Source organism: Zeugodacus cucurbitae, chromosome 4, assembly GCF_028554725.1.
Source record: "Zeugodacus cucurbitae isolate PBARC_wt_2022May chromosome 4, idZeuCucr1.2, whole genome shotgun sequence".
Lineage (NCBI taxonomy): Eukaryota > Metazoa > Arthropoda > Insecta > Diptera > Tephritidae > Zeugodacus > Zeugodacus cucurbitae.
Window position 1 is genome coordinate 58,888,559 of NC_071669.1, and position 12,217 is coordinate 58,900,775.

Below are 12,217 nucleotides of genomic sequence, written 5' to 3' on the forward strand. Positions count from 1 at the left end.
AACTTAAAGTTATTGGCTTAACCATATAATGTTTACTTTTTTTTATAAAAGCAAAATTAGTTCTTCAAATTATGTATCTTCTTAAAGCATATATTCAAAAATTCTGCGGAAATTTAATAATTTCAAAAATTAAAGAAAAGCTTACGAATAAAAGAAGTGAGTCTGAAAAATATTTTAATATATATTAATAAGTATGTACATAGATGAAAGGTTAGTAGTGGCATTGTTGAGTTGGTTGCAAGGAGAAAACGAAAGAGTTCCTCATAGATAGCCACAGTAAAGATATCATTAGGTTCATTGTTTTCCTAAGCGAGTCTCAACAAGCACTATTCTATAATTCTCAAAATAGAATACACCTTTTCTTCAATTCTGAAACTTTTGAATAGATACAATTGGAGCTAATGTTCGGTATCCAATCGTATGAAAGTAGATCATCTATAGGGGTAATATAAAAATTTTTCAGTATTCTCCGCGCATGTTCTACATTTTGTCTGGTTCTCTAATATAAATTGCATAAAATATCCTTTATAGGAGCTGAAGAAACTTGAAAAACTTATGGGGACTGTATTTCCAGCCGAGTCACATTGGGTTAATATGCTTATTTGATTGTTTTACATATCGGATTATTGCCAAAAAATTTGAGGCAATCTCAAAATCACACTTACAGCTATCATACTGTCGGAAGGGCTGAAACTCCTCTCCATTCAATGAGCTGAGTGACGTTATAAGTTATTTTAGCGCTTTGAACTTCAATTCAGATGTTCTGTTCGGTTATAGATCTCAATGAATTTATAATTATTTAAGCAAAGGTTTCGGATTTTTACACTTCTTTATTTCGAAACGATTTTTAGAGGTTCTCCATCATTTCTTTATATATTCTTTCCTTTTTGAAAAGTCGTCAAGAATCCTCTTTTGCTGATAGAAAGAGTTTTCATAATATTATCATGTGTTTTTCTAAAACTTATATTCAATCACATAAATAACAATATCTACAAGGGATATCAAAACGATTTTAAGAAACTAAGTGAAATCTCGTCTACACTGAAATGATTTTTATGATGATTAAATAAGATAACTTATCGTTAAAAGCTTACAAAAAGAATATAAAGTTTTTAAAATACCATAATTGAGTGCTAAGAATTTATGTATAGCCCTTTAGCCACCAGAGAGGAATTCAGCTTTATTTCCGTTTAATGTTAATATATATAAAACCAACTGCCGGATGCTCATCTAGAATATTGTAATATTATTTATAGCTTATTGTGTTCTGTCTTTCAGAACAAAACAAAAATATTTATTTTGAAGAATGTTTTAGTTCCTGTTTCTCGATAATAAAAAATTTTCATAATTTTATTTATTTTTTTTTTTTTTTGTTTTCTACAGCCAAGTTACTAATGTTTGACAATTGCCTTTTACTTTCGTTGCTTACACGCACACACAACTTACAGACGGGGAATTCCAAAGTCAAGGTTAATGCGTGACGCAAAGTATTGATTGCCAGCACAAAAGACTTAAGCAACGAACTCGATGTGAAATTTCGTTGTATTGCACTAATGTATTTTATTATGAGAGCTGCATGTTTTAATTTTTATTTCTATAACGTACTTTGACCTAAATTATGTAAAGTAATGCAATGATTAATTTAAGTAAAGCCAGTAATCAAACTTGACTTTCAAATTTGACTGTTCACCTGCAAATCAATTTTATTAAAAAAATTACGATTTTGTGTAAACAATCACAAATTTTAATTACATTTAATGAAAGTGAGTGATTTCTTAGCTAATTGAGCAATCAATTTGCGGTTGATGTGAGTTCTGACAGTTGCGCTTATTAGCTGTCAAAATGGAAAGGGGAAATATTTTTTATATTTATATAATACATATATACATACTTACAAAAAAATTATTATTAATTTCCTTAAGCAAATAAAGCGCCTTAATGAAATTAAATGAAACTAACTTCATACTAATCTAATTCTAATTACTTAATGCCACTCAAGCACAGCAGCAACAAATCAGCACTAGCATAAATGCTTCTTGTGGTTTCACTGCGCTGCAATCACATACTAAGCATTCTAAGTATCACATATTTGTGTGTCTTTCAGTAACTAAGTATGCATTTGTCTAAGAATTCTTGCGGCTTTGCTTGCCTTCAAGTTCATTTCGGATTTAATATAGGGTTAAAATGCTCGCTTTGTAGGTCTTCATGGGCGCTCCTGTGCGGTCGCGCACTTAACTCCCACGGTGAAGGTTCAAGGTTTGCATGTGATGATATGATACCTCTACGAGTATCTGCAGCGTTTGGTTTCTATGCCATCGAGTGGTGTACTGGTGTGGTGCCATATCGTTGTCAATGTCAGCTGTGATTCTCAATTAATGGAAAATACAATAAAAAAAGTAACAAAATTCAAATACCACTGGTATGTGGATCCATTTTTTTTTCTATTTAATGGAAAATAAATATTTTGTGGTTTTTTTTAACTGAAAAAACCAGAATACTAATATTTAGAGCTATATGAAACAGAGTTGCCACCTGCCAAAAACAAGGAAAATTATTACAAAAAATTTACGAAATATTATATAAACTTTGTCGAAATTATTACAATAATATATGAATCTTTAAATTATATATATTTCAGAATAGAGTTGCCACTTATCGTAAAAAGCTAGCAAAATTAATATGAAATATGTTTAGGATATCAAATTTAAAAATTTCCTACGGTTGGTGTTTTATAAGTCTTTAAGTAGCATATAGCATATAGTAGAGTTGCCACATATTGTAAATTAAATTAACTAAAATTTGCTACTTTTTTTTCAATAAAAAGTATTTAAGAATACATTTCGATAATAGTATATACAAGCAAATAAGGAAGGGCTAAGTTCGGGTGTAACCGAACATTTTATACTCTCGCAATTTATTTATTTAACTTTATTTATATTATATAATACACAATTTGACCCACATATTCGTCATATATATTGTATAAAGTCCATTGAAAGTTGGAAACCATAATATTAGGTTAGAAGCACCGAGGTCCTCGTGTTCGATATATGGGGCCTTAAAAACCTATGGTCCGATTTCGGCGATTTTTAGAATGGGGCTGCCACACTATTAACATAGTATTTGTGCAAAGTTCTGCACCGATATCTTCACTAGTACTTACTTTATATATTGTAAAGTAAACGATTCAGATTGTCTTCAAAGTTCTGGTATATAGGAAGTAGGCGTGGTTGTAAAGCGATTTGGCCTATTTTCACAACATATCATTGGGATGTAAGGAAACTATTACAAACCAAGTTTCATTGAAATCGGTCGAGTAGTTCCTGAGATATGGTTTTTGACCCATAAGTGGGCGACGCCACGCCCATTTTCCATTTTGTAAAAAAATCTGAGTGCAGCTTTCATCTGCCATTTTTTATGTGAAATTTAGTGTTTCTGATGTTTTTCGTTAGTGAGTTAACCCACTTTTAGTAATTTTCAACCTAACTTGTGTATGGGAGGTGGGCGTGGTTATTATCCGATTTCTTTCATTTTTGGACTGTATAAGGAAGTGGCTAAAAAAATGACTGCAGAAAGTTTGGTTTATATAGCTCTATTAGTTTCCGAGATATGTATAAAAACCCTATTTGGGGGTCACGCCCACCTCCCCAAAACAATTACATCCAAATATGCCCCTTCATAGTGCGATCCTTCATACCAAATTTTATTTCCATAGCTTTATTTATGGCTTAGTTATGGCACTTTATGTGTTTCGGGTTTCGCCATTTTGTGGGCGTGACAGTAGTCCGATTTTGCTCATTTTCGAAAGCAACCTTCCTATTGTGCCACGAAATAAGTGTGCCAAGTTTCATTAAGATATCTTAATTTTTACTCAAGTTACAGCTTGCACAGACGGACGGACGGACGGACAGACAGACATTCGGATTTGAACTCCACTCTTCACCCTGATCACTTTGATATATATAACCCTATATCTAACTCGTTTAGTTTTGGGTGTTACAAACAACCGTTATGTGAACAAAAGTATAATACTCCCTAGCAACTTTGTTGCGAGAGTATAAAAATATTTAATTTAGACACACTTTAGAGTTGCAACCTAACAAGGAAATTATGCTTAACAAAATCTTGTAAAATGTATGAGAAACGTTCCAGGAAGCCTCTCAAAACGTATTCACGGAAATTGAAACATGTTTTGACATAGAGTTGCCACCTTTTTATATATATGTAATATTTTTCTTAACGAACATATTTGGTTTGAATATATCAAATATTTAGCAATATTTTTCGATTGGTGTAATTATTAAGTTTAGGTACCGATTTAAATTGCTACCTAATTAAACGTCAATTATTTCATTTATACTGATCATCAATATTAATTCCCAATTCAAACTTCATCATAAAAGTACTATGTATCCACTTATAGGCATATATTTAAAATTATTATTATGTCTTCGTGCCCATCTTTGAACTATATAAAAGAAAAAACATTAATCTGACCCTTCGTCATTCACACGAATTACATGAAACTCAATTTCATTACATTTGCTTCCAAGAAAACCCCACAATTGTAATAACCCAAGCTATTTATTTGCAAATTTTTCATTGTCAATTGCCGTTTGCCGGGGCCATTTAACCACCAGCGAGTACGCGCATATTTACGAAGAATTGACAATGCGACGAGTAAATTGATCGAACGAATAATTTGGCGGTTTTGCAATTTTGACAGCTATCAAAAGTCAAAAGCGCATAATTGGCGTCACTTTGAAATCGAATGCGTGAATTGTAGTTTCATTATTTGGCCAATGTTTGCAATTTATCCGAAATTAAATGTGGCAATTGGGCAAGTGAGTGATTGCGCTCGGGCCATTGGCAATTTGCTGTTGTTTGCGGCGGCGGCGGCGGCTATGAGAAATGTCTCAATCGGAATTGGTTCGATTTTGATCTGCGTGCGGCAATCACGTTAAGGTCAATGTATTTTGGGGAAAAAAATGTAAAATAGTAAAATTAAAATAAAATAAAAAAATAGTAAAGATTGGTGGTATCATGTATTGTTATGTGTGTTGTTGTTTTGTGCACACATTTAAATTTGAACACATGTTTCAGTTCAGTTGTCCACGCATGATTTGACGAAAATCAATTTTTTAATCCGATTTGCATTTCAACAGCTCAATTGAGTTTCAATTTTACTATTAATCGCTACTTATACTATTAACAGAGCGTAGATATTTATTGTTGTAGTTGTGATATGCTGTCAGCAACAAGTTGTATGTAGTAAAAGCTTACGTTAGTTCGCTTCAGTAGTAGGTAGAGGTTTTTATCGTTTATTATTTCTCAAAGCTTCCCTAAATGGTTGGCGTTAAGCGCGTTGGGTGTTAACACCTTATAATCTTATTGTATAATAAATATGTTCTAAGTAGCAATGAATGGTACCAGTTATATAATTCTTGATGCATCTAGAGATAGTGTTGAATGAAAAGCAGCTGGAACCGGAGTTGACAATATTATAAGGTAAATTTAATGTTAAACTCGACACGCTATTCACTTCATAATTTAGTGGTGAATGTTGACAAATGTACCATATAAGAATACTTGGTACACGGGTTTTTTGGCATCATAAGAAGGTTGCTTTCGAAGATGGGCGAAATAGGAGCACTGCCACGTCCACAAAATGGCGAAAACCAAAACGAAAACCTAAAGAGCCATAACTAAGCCATAAATAAAGCTATAAAATTTGGAACGAAGGATCACACTAGGGGGGCTTATATATGGATGTATTTTTTTTTTTTGGGGAAAGAGGGTCTGCCCCCTTATTAAGTTTTTTATACATATCGTGTTAGATATTAAAGCTATATCAACCAAACTTTCTAGAGTCGTGTCTTTCATTCACTTCCTTATACAGTACAAAAATGGAATAAATCGGATTATAACCGCGCCCACCTCCTATACAAAGGTTACGTCGAAAATTACTAAAAATGCTTTAATTCAGTAAGGAAACCTTAAATTTCATTATAAAGATGGTACAGAAGGGCTGCAAACAAATTGGTATAACTGATTTTAAATGAGCGCGGCTTAGCCTACTTATGGTTCAAAAATTATATCTTCCAAACTACTCGACCAATTTCAATCAAATTCTGTTCATAATATTTCCCTGTCATCCAAATGATATGTTCTGAAAATAGGCCAAATCGCTTCACAACCATGCCAAAAATCGCCGAAATCGGAACATAAGTTTTCAAGGCCCCATATATCGAATATGAGGACCTCAATGCTACGAAAATATTGATAAGTCTATCAGTTATTTTGAAGAAATTCAGAGCGAATATTTTACTTCTAATAATATGTTTCCGTGCCAAAAATGAGAAATATGTGAAATACCTCAACAAAATTTCTTAAATATATTTATATTCCGAGAGTATAAAATGTTCGATTATACTCGAACTTAGTCCTTCCTTACTTTCTGAATTAGGTTTCGTTTGAGAGTCGTAAAATGGAGTTTATAATAGTATGTGCTTTAAAAAGCTTTGCTCTCGCTCTCTACTAACGAAAAATCATATATAACTTCTTTAATCTTATTCTCAGAGCTAAGCCTTTATTATATCCTGAACAGGTTATATTAAGTTTGTCACGAAGTTTGTAACATCCAGAAGGAAGCGTCGGAGGCCGTATAAAGTATATATAAATGATCAGTATGTTGAACTGAGTCGATTTAGCCCGTCCGTTGTCCGTCTGTCTGTATACATATATACGAACTAGTCCTTCAGTTTTTAAGATATCGTTTTGAAATTTTGCAGATGTTATTTTCTCTTCAAGAAGCTGCTCATTTGTCGGAACTGCCGATATCGGACCACTATATCATATAGCTGCCATACAAACCGAACGATCGGAATCAAGGGTTTGTATGGAAAACTTCCGCATTTTACTACATATCTTCACAAAATTTGGTGTGAGTTATGGCTCATAGAAATAATTTAATCTCCGAAAAAATTGTTCAGATCAGTTAACTATAGCATATAGCTGCCATACAAACTGAACGATCGGAATCAAGGGCTTGTATGGAATATTTTCACATTTGACGTGGTATCTTCTCAAAATTTGACATGGATTACTGCTTAAGGTAATAATATAATCTGCGAAAAAATTGTTCAGATCGGTTAACTATATAACCTTAATGTTTCTAGCAAACAACGCGGCTAAAAAGAATTAGTGAAATGTTTTCTTTTTTTACTTACTTTTTCTTACGTCTTTAGATTTGCTTAAACACATAGTCACTAAAAGAAATGCAACTGTGAAGGGTATATTAGTTTCGGTAAAGCCGAAGTTAACGTTTTTTCTTGTTTTAAATAAAATTTAAAATACAAGCCCATTGTTTAGTACTAGACTACATACATATATATATGAAACACTAAATATATAAATAACACACATTTTATCGTATGTATATATATCAAACCCCCATTCATGCACTGTGGAATGTTTGCAACGACCTTGCCACGTATTTATCTAAATCTTTTCCAACAAAACTTTTGTTTTGTGTAAAGTTTCCCAAACAAATTTCGTACACATATTTAAGAGCAATTCCGTATTTAAAAGGTCTTTGCATAGTTGGAGCTTGAGAAAAGCACACAACACATTCACACGGCACAACTAAGGCAATAAAATTCATGGATTCTTTAGTAAAACGACACTGAAACACAAACAATTCAATTCTTCTATACACTTGTGTGGGTGTGTGGGTTTTGTGCATATGTGAATTCACCACACATGCCACATACATAACATATATAATATAAATGGAGGTATGCAAATGATTAGCTGCAATTAAGGGGTAAACTCACAATTAACCTAATGCCGCTACCAACAACAACCACACAGATGACTTAATTTCCATGGCGTGCGCCAATTGTGATTGAATTTGTTTGTGTTGTGGAAGTGGAGCTTAAGTTTAGGCTTTCATGTGAACAAATGGCTTTTTTTAGGAAGGTTGGTCAAAATGGTAGAATATTTTTTGGATTAAGTATACTAGATTCCACATTAGGCTAAAATACTAGATACTAGATTTTAAAATCCAAGCAGTAAAATAATTTGATTAAATCATTGTTTATTTTAGTAAATACAATATTTATTTAATATTCTTTTTAATTAAAAAATATTCCTTTAAAATTTTCGCTTATATTCATAACTAACTAAAATTGCTCTACTAATTTTTTTGCCCTCAACCCAACAATGACACAAATTTAATTCGCTTGCAACACAAAATTTCTGTCTTCGCCCACAAAAAGTTTGGTAACTCTGCTTCAACACTTCGCTTCAGCGAAATTAGTTGCACAAAAATTTGCTACGGCTCATAAAATATGCGCAGGGCAACAGAAGGAAGGGAGGGACATTATACAAAATGTAAAATGTATACAAAATAATATACCAGAGAAGTTGTAAGAGATCTTCGAGGTGTTGACAATATGCTATAAAAATGTGAAAAATTAGAGAAAAGTGCATAATATAGAAATACGCACATTAGGGTGGCACAATTTTTTCATGTGAACAAACTTAAAACAAATTTGTAAGCTATATTTAATACCATGTTGGCAATTATCTCCCTTCCTTCCTTCTTTCCTTTTTGTCTTTTGAATTTCGCGGCTATATACTGTGTCCAAAAAATAAGGTGACATTGTATTTATTTCGAAAATTCTTTATTTATTCTTCCAAATCAATTGCACCCCCTTCAAAGTAATCCCCTCCCGATGCAATGCCTCCTCTATCGTATAAAAACGGATTCCCCTGGGGGGTCTTTTGTGCTTGGTGAACAGCCAGAAGTAGCACGGCGCCAGATCAGGTGAATACGGTGGTTGTGGAACGATATGGGTTGAGTTTTTGGCAAAATGATCTCGAATTACGAATGAATTTTCTGTACTAGTCGAGATTTGACGCGCTTGAGGCCCAAAACATCCTTCAAAATGATATTGGCTGAGCCTTTCGATATGCCAACTTCATCAGCTAGGTCTCTAATTGTTAATCGATGGGGTTTCAACACCAAATCTTTGATTTGTTGAACGTGAGTTTGAGGTTGATGGTCGCCCTGGACGCTCTTCGTCTTCGACACGTTCAATGCCGGCTTGGAACTCATTATACCACATGTAAACATTGTTTTTAGACATAACCTCATCACCAAAGGCTTTCTGCACCATCCTCAACGTATCCGAAGCAGAAAATTGATTCCGTAAACAAAATTTAATGCAAATTCTTTGCTCAACAAATTTCGAGATCGCAAAAAACGAAAAACTCACTTTTAGCAGTTCACAAAACGATACGTATATAAAGCGCTACAGAGCTCGTATCTAGCAATACCATACATCTTTGAAAGGTCTTGACATAACCTACGAAACGACGCTATGCATGATTAGTTTGATGAGTTTGGATCTTGCGTTTAATGGTTATAGACGTTAGATGTTTACAACATGGACCTCACTAATGCCGAAATTCGCGCTATTTTAAAGTTTTCCTTCGTTAAAGGCAAATCCGCTAGAGAAACGTTCCGTGAAATTATGGTGTTTTGGGCTATGGTACTCTATCACTTCGAACTGCGAGGAATGATTTCGACGATTCAGAGTGGGTGAAAACGAGACCATGGATATGCCAGCCGGCGGAAGACCTGTGACGGCGAATACCGATCAAATCATGGAAAACATCGAGGTAGATCGGCATGTGGCCTCTCGTGACATCGCCCAGGAGATGGGAGTTAGTCACTAAACAATTTTAAACCATCTGCAAGTGGCTGGATAAAAAAATTTGTTTGCATGATTTGACGCAGAAAACCTTGTGGACCGAATCAACGTCTTCGATATGCTGCTGAAACGGAACGAACTCGACCCATTTTTGAACCGGATGGTGACTGGCGACAAAAAATAGGTCACTTACGACAATATCAAGCGAAAACGGTCGTGGTCGAAGGCCGGTGAATCGTCCCAAACAGTGGCTAAGTGGGATTGACGGCCAGGAAGGTTTTGCTGTGTATTTGGTGGGAGATATTTGCCAACCTAATATGTACCCCAAATGAATGATTTCCCTTTGAAAGATAATAGATCCGATAGATAGGTCCAAATATGAGGAACCGTTTAAAAATATCTATAACCTGAATTTTAATTAAAATATCACTGTATTTGTAATCATTCCTCAAACAACCTCTGCCATTCTGCTAAGCAGCGTATAATTACGAAGCATGGCGTGTTGGGAAAATTAGCCGCACTGACCTGTGTTAATGTTAACTTTGCGAAAGTGAAACGGAAAGTGAAACGAATGTGAGCAATGAAACCATGCTTGACTATTGTACGCAGCAGCGCTTCCTCACACTCTTTCCTCCCCACTACTAGCTCCACAAGCCGAACAGGCGTGTATAAATTAATTAGTCTCAGCTGGTTTTCGCACCTTTGACAAGTGACGGCGCAAATCTAATAAAATAAAGTAGCTGTGGTAATTGTCGAGTGATGACCGCAATAAGCAACGCTAATGGGCAAGCAGCCGGTGAGTCGACAGGCAGACAGATATATCTATATATTTAGCAGATGTTACACATTGTTTCAGCTTGTAATGTCTTTTCGTGTAACGTTGCGTATCACTGCTACCGGAGGGGCTGGGCAACGCAATGACTTGTTTTACGTGCGTTTTATGTATGAGTTTCATTATGAGTCAAGTGGCTACGGTTAATGCGGCTAACGCGACTAATACAGTTAGTACATGGAGTTAATTGCATAATTGAACTAGATTTAATGGGATATATAAATTATATATATTTTTGTATTATATATATATTAGATATATATAATTGTACGATTTTTATGTGATTTATGCTCAGATTGTGTACTTACAAACAGGTCTTTTTTGATTTGAGTAAAATTTGTTTTGGTGACGTCATTTTAGCGAAGTGAGAAATCGCTATAGCTGAAAAGGAGCCACAAATAATATCAGTTTGAGGCTTCTTAATCCATTTTGAGTTTCAGTATAAAATTGAAAAATATATCCGCCAGTTATTCTAAGTATTTCCCAACAGACGCCCCTCCTAACTCCCTAGTTGACTTTCGTTTACATTTGAGTTTGAAATATAGAACTTGAATTATGTGAATTTCATCTTTCATTCTTGCTTGCAATTCAGCAGAAAACCTACTCACACCAACAACACGTAGAATCTTTTGCAACCGCTTCAATTAGACTGATTGTTATTTGTGACCATTCAAAAAACCATTGACATTTATCGAGAATGTTGTGGTGTTTCGTTCGTCGGTTGACTTTGAAAATCGAAAGTCATGCAAAAGTCCAAACGGATTGACCAAAGTGATCAGAAGAATTCTTGCATCAAGACAGCATGCGCTTAAACCAGTTCAACAATTCTTTATTTCATTGCGAAAGTGCTCGGTCGCTACATAAATGCGTATGAAAATCGTGTCTTCGCTGATTTGTATGTATGTAACGGTTATAAATTATGTCTTCTGCTAAAAATATAATTTAGTATGCGTGATATATGTCATACGGTTGCTCATAGACGATGTGATAATTGAGCTCTAAAGGCTAAGTGTTTTTAATGTACTCTGAATACCCACATTTGCTTTAAGGTGGTTCTTAAGTGTCGGAAAACAATTTGAGCATATTTTCAACAATCTCTTATCGGGTCTAAAAGTCGTAGGTGTTATCTTGAAAGTTGGTATAACCAAATAAGAGACTGAGATTGGAAATTTTATCACTTTCAGATTTTTTAAGTATCACCCTAATGTATGTTGATATAAGTACCCAGCTATAGTTAAGTGCATATAAATTCTTCTCGCAATGATTCTGCGATGTTTTTTCATAAGTTTTTTCTGTTTCTATTGGCGACAAACATGAAGAGGCGCACTTATTCGCGTAGTCATTGAGACGCAGACACGCTTACCGTCAATTTCTGTTACGGTTGTACCTGTTAAATTTCTGTGCGCTTCTGCTGCTCATCACAGCGTCTGGTCATGTTTTTGGTTTTTTTTTACATATGTGTTGCATATATTTATTAACACGATCAGTAGAATAGAGTGGTCAGCGGTCGTGTGGCATGCAACACACACACTGACATACATACTGACAAATGTATACAATTTCTGCTGACATTGCCACTGGTTTTTGCTTGCATTTAGTGAATGAGTTTTATTAACGATATTGATTAGGTCTGTTGTTGTCTTCTTAAACCTGATTTTTCGTTTGG